The 5,213-nt window shown below is 40.6% G+C and overlaps 1 protein-coding gene across 1 annotated transcript in view; it reads left to right on the top strand.

Moving 5' to 3' along the window:
• LOC140482990 (putative deoxyribonuclease TATDN3) overlaps nt 1-5,213 on the top strand; it is a 50,943-nt gene that overhangs the window by 259 nt on the left and 45,471 nt on the right. The window lies entirely within an intron of this gene.

The raw sequence follows: 5,213 nt of genomic DNA, 5'->3' as shown, positions 1-5,213 counted from the left end.
TTCTTCAACCATCTTAAATACATCAATTAAATTATTCCTCAATATTCACAACAAAGCGAATGCAAGCCGACACAACACTTTTAATCCTGGGAACGTTTTGGTGAATCTATGCTCCACCTCTTCAGACCAATGTATCCTTCCGGAGGTGCAATGCTCAGAACTAGCTGCGTATTGCGTCTAACCAAAACTTAACTATAATATCAGTTCCAGTTCCTTGTGTCTCAGCGGCTGTGATTCCTGCATTTAGATTCCAGAGATTGAGCTTGAAAAGCTAGGTTGACATCCCAGCACCGTACTGGTGTATAGTTGCACTGTTGGAGGTGCTTTGTTTTTAGGTGTGATGTTAAATTGAAGCCCCATGTGCTCTCACAGTTTCAGAGAGAAAGACCGTTATCTCCAATTTCCTGACAATTATTTGCCTCTCCAGAACATCATAAAATAGATTATCAGATCATTGTCACATTGTTGCTTGTGGGAGCTGGTTATGTATGTATTAACATTGTATTTCAAACAATGTTATACTTCAGACATACTTACAGAAGCCTCAGCAGTTGAAGGGCATCCATTTACGTGGAAGCACTTAAAATTAAAGATGATCAAGAGGTCAGAGGAAGAGAGGGGCTCTGAAGGATAGAGGAGGGAGGGAGAGAAAGTGAGGGCAGAGGGGAATGACATGGGGGTTGGAGGGAGAGAGGATGAGGATAGAGACTGAGTGGGGAGGGATGGAGGGAGAGACACAAAACCTAGAGGGAGGAAAGAGGAAGATGGATTGAAGGAAATTACAGGAGGAAGATGGAGACGGAGGATGGAAATGATGGCAATGGATTAGAGCAGGGAGAAGGAGGGGGGTGTAGATTAGCCTGTGGCTTGAGTGTAGGGGGTGTTTTGTGGTAATTCTGAGCTCATCACATGCAGTTCCATCCTCAAGTGAAACAAGAACAAGAGTAAAGCCCCTCACTCCAGTGTGAAGTCCAAGCCTTTTAAATCAGTGTACACACATACAGACCAATATCATTATCGATATGTTTCAGGGATCATGAATTCCACCATGTTTACATTCAGCCAATCTCTGTTGATGGCACGTTTCAGCAAAACTCTGTAAATTTCTTTGTGACATCTGCTTATATTGCTTCCATGTTGTGCAAAAGCTCAATCATAAAATTATAATTTTCTCATCCCTTCTTGCATAAACAGCATAAGCAGCAAGTGATAGACAGAGCTAAGTGACAATGGCTCATGTAAAGTCTGTAGTTCTGCCACATCCAGTTGTGAATGGTGGTGGACAATTAAACAACTCATTGGAGGAAGAAACTCCACAATAATCAGGAGGCTGAGGGGTGACCTTAGAGAGGATTATAAAGTCATTAGGGGCATAGATAGAGTGAATAGCCAAGGTATGTTTCTCAGGGTAGGGGAGTCCAAAACTAGAGGTTTATGGTGAGAGGGGAAAGATTTAAAAAGGATCTGAGTGACAACTGTTTCATGCAGAGGGTTGTGCATATATGGAATGGTCTGCCAGAGAAGCTGGTCGAGGCAGGTACAATTACAACATTTAAAAGGTGTCTGGATGGGTACATGAATAGAAAGGGTATTGAGGGAAATGAACTAATTGCTGGCAAATGGGACTAGATGATTTTAGGATATCTGGTTGGCGTGGACTAATTGGACCAAAGGCTGCAGTTTTGTTTCCGTGCTTTATAACTCTATGACTCTATATTTAAAGGATTGCAAATATTTCACAGAAGTGCAGAGCTGGAGGACGCTGAAAAAGAAGGCCATAGATATATTTGAAAACTAGGATGGGAATTTTAAAATTAAGATATTGTACAATAGGAACCAGTGTAGGGATAATAGGTGAACAAGAGTTGGCATGAGTTCAGACATGAGCAGAAGAATTTTGGATGATCTCTCGTTTAAGAAAGATGATAGATCAGCCAGAACTGCAGTGTAATAGTCAAAGCTAGCATAATATAGGCACGAATAAAAGTGCCAACAGTAATTGAGCTGAAGCAAGGTGAAATTGGATGATGTTACAGATGTTGCAGATCTGTATGATGTCAGAATCTGATTTCATGATCAAATGAGATGCCAAGATTGCAAACAGTATGAAATGAAGCCAAACTGTTGTGGAGAAGACAGATGAATTTGGTATCTAGGGAATGGAGTTTGAACCAAGATCAGAAAAAAATGGTTTAGTTTTCAAATACCTAATTGGAGGAGATTACTACTCATCCAGCTGTAGATAAGCATCCTGATGATCCAGCAAAAATTGTAAAGTCAAGAAAGACAATGGTGAAGTAGGACCATGTGTTGTCAATGCACATGAAAATTGACACCATTTTCAGCTGATGCCAAAAAGGACAGGATGTAGAGGAGACGTAGGATAGACGAAGGACAAATTATTGGCTGACCTCAGTCGTACTCGTGCAAGACCAGAAAATGTAGGCAATTGAATGTGATACTCTGGTAACACTTTTTGTACAAATGGAACAAATTGAAAGCAGTCTCATACACATGCACAACAGTGGAGATGCAATAAAGATGAATGGTTTAATCAACCAAAAGTTGGAGACAGTTTGGGGAGAACAAGGTAGGAAAGTATGCTTTTATCACACCTTATAGGATGTTACATGTAACTTTCCTAAGAGCTATGTCAATACTGTGGCAATAGTGTAAATCTAATGGAGGAATTCAAATATGAAGAACTGGGAAATATGGGAGCAGATTTGGGAAATATCAATGCATTAAAACACTTAGGAGAGGAAAGGGAGGCTGGAGGCGAGATAGCTTGCAAATACAGCAGAGTGAAAGTCTTTTTGGAGATGAGAGATGTGTAGTGATGGCAATATTAAACGAGCAAAAGACAACACCTGAAAATCATTAACATTTGCTGGCACAGGGATAAGGTGGGGAAGTTGTTGGCCAGCTGATTAGCTGAAATAGGATTAGAGGAGGAGAAGATATCTCATGGACAAGGTTTTTTGAGAAGGCAACTTGGCTAACTAATACATTTGCAAAACAAATCACAATCGCGTTCCTTATTTAGACTGATAATTGGACACTACCTACTGTAATTCTAGCTATAATTAATGTCATTTCTCTACAGATCCCATTCTTGATTACCCTTTGATGCTCTGTAACATTTTCCAAGTAGCTATGCTTGAGCCTAATTTTTCTGTGTCTGGTATTTCACCAGCTCACTCAAGATAGAATGAAATAATTTTGTTTATAGGCCTAAAAGTTTGGTAAAGGCTATTTGTTGTTCAGTTAAAATCCATCGAACAGGAGCACTTTTTCAAATAGCGAATTTTGAGAAAATTTGTAGCTCAGGTTGAGGTTCTGGATGTAGGTTTGCTCGCTGAGCTGGAAAGTTCATTTTCAGAAGTTTTGTCACCATACTAGGTGACATCAACAATGAGCTGCCGAATGAAGCACTTGTGGTATGGCCCACTTTCTATTTATGTATTTAGGGTTTCCTTGGGTTCGCGATGTCATTTCCTGTTCTTTTTCTCAGGGGGTGGTAAATGGGATCCAAGTTAATGGTTTGGTGATGGATTTCTGGTTGGAATGCCATGCTTCTAGGAATTCTCATGAGTGTCTCTGTTTGGTTTGTCCTGGGACGGATGTGTTGTCTCAGTTGAAGTCATGTCCTTCCTTATCTATCATGTCTTTCTGTGGCTTGTTAATGAAGAAGGACACCATTTCGACTGGGACAACACATCCATCCTAGGACAGACCAAACAGAGACATGCATGAGAATTCCTAGAAGCATGGCTTTCCAACCAGAACTCTATCAACACACACATTGAATTGGATTCCATTTACCACCCCCTTAGAAAAAGAACAGGAAATGACATCACCATAGGTAATGATGTCACCACAGTAATGACATCACCAATCCACGGAAACCTAAACACACAAATAGAAAGTGGGCCATGCCACCAGTGCTTCATCCGGAAGCTCACTGATGATGACACCTAGTATGGTGATGGAGCGTCTGAAAATGAACCTTCCAGCTCAATGAGCAAACCTACATCCAGAACTTTTTTCAATCCTCCAGACTCAATAACTTATGCAAACCAAACTCTAGACTTTCTGAACAAAGTCTATGCATAACTGACAGTTCCTATATGGGTCAGATCATGGTCACAGTCTAAGAATACGGAGTTGGCCATTTAAGACTGAGACCAAAAGAAATTCCTTCTCCAGAGAGTGGTGAACTTGTGGAATTCTCTGTCACAGATACAAATCACAACACCAGGTTATAGTTCAATAGGCTTATTTGGAAGCACTAGCTTTTGGAGCGCTACTCCTTCTATAACCAGATGTTGTGTGATTTTAAAATTTGTACACCCCAGTCCAACACCAGCACCTCCGAATTATGTCTGCCACATTGTGTTGAGGCCAAATCATTAAATGTTTTCAAGAAGGAGTTAGATATTGTTCTCAGGGGTGAGGAGATCAAAGCGGGAACAGGGTACTGAGTTGGATGATCAGCCAGCATCACATTGAATGGCAGAGCAGGCTCAAATTGTCTATTCCTTCTTCTACTTTGTAGTTTCTGTTTGAAAGCTGCATTTGGCCTGCAGGTGGCATCCTAGATGCCAATATCTGTCACATGCTTCTTTGAAAATCCATGTAGATCTGATCCATTGCATTTCCCTTTTCTATTTCTCCTGTTATGCCTTCAATCAAACAACAGTCAAACATGACCTACCCTTTGTAAATCTAACTTTCGTTTGATCATGTTATACAAATCTTATGATTTCCTTCTGTATTTCAGGCCCTAGCAGTTTACTAGTAACTGAAGTAAGATTTACAAAGTAGAAAATGCTACTTACCTCAATTCAGTCTCATAGCATAATTTTTTACAGAGAAAGGCTTTTTTCCCAGAATGGAAAGGTCAACTGCAAGAGGGCACAGGTTCAAAGTGAGAGGGGAAAGTCTCAGGGAGAAGTACAGGGAAAACTTTTCACACAGGTTAGTGAGTGCCTGCAATACACTGCCAGTGGAGGTGGTGCAAGAAGACATTTTAGCAATATTTAGGGCGTATCTTGGTAGACACATGAACTGGAGGTAAACAGAAGGTTAGAAACTGTATATGGGCCATAAGTAACGGGACTAAATAAGGATTAGGAATTGACGCAAGCTTGGTGGGCTGAAGGGCCTGTTCCTGTGCTGGTATTATATTTGTCTTGAATAATTTCAGTGTC

The sequence above is a fragment of the Chiloscyllium punctatum genome, chromosome 11, assembly GCF_047496795.1.
Source record: "Chiloscyllium punctatum isolate Juve2018m chromosome 11, sChiPun1.3, whole genome shotgun sequence".
Classification (NCBI taxonomy): Eukaryota; Metazoa; Chordata; class Chondrichthyes; order Orectolobiformes; family Hemiscylliidae; genus Chiloscyllium; species Chiloscyllium punctatum.
The sequence above is the reverse complement of the archived record's forward strand: the minus strand, read 5'-3'. Positions and strand labels throughout refer to the sequence as shown.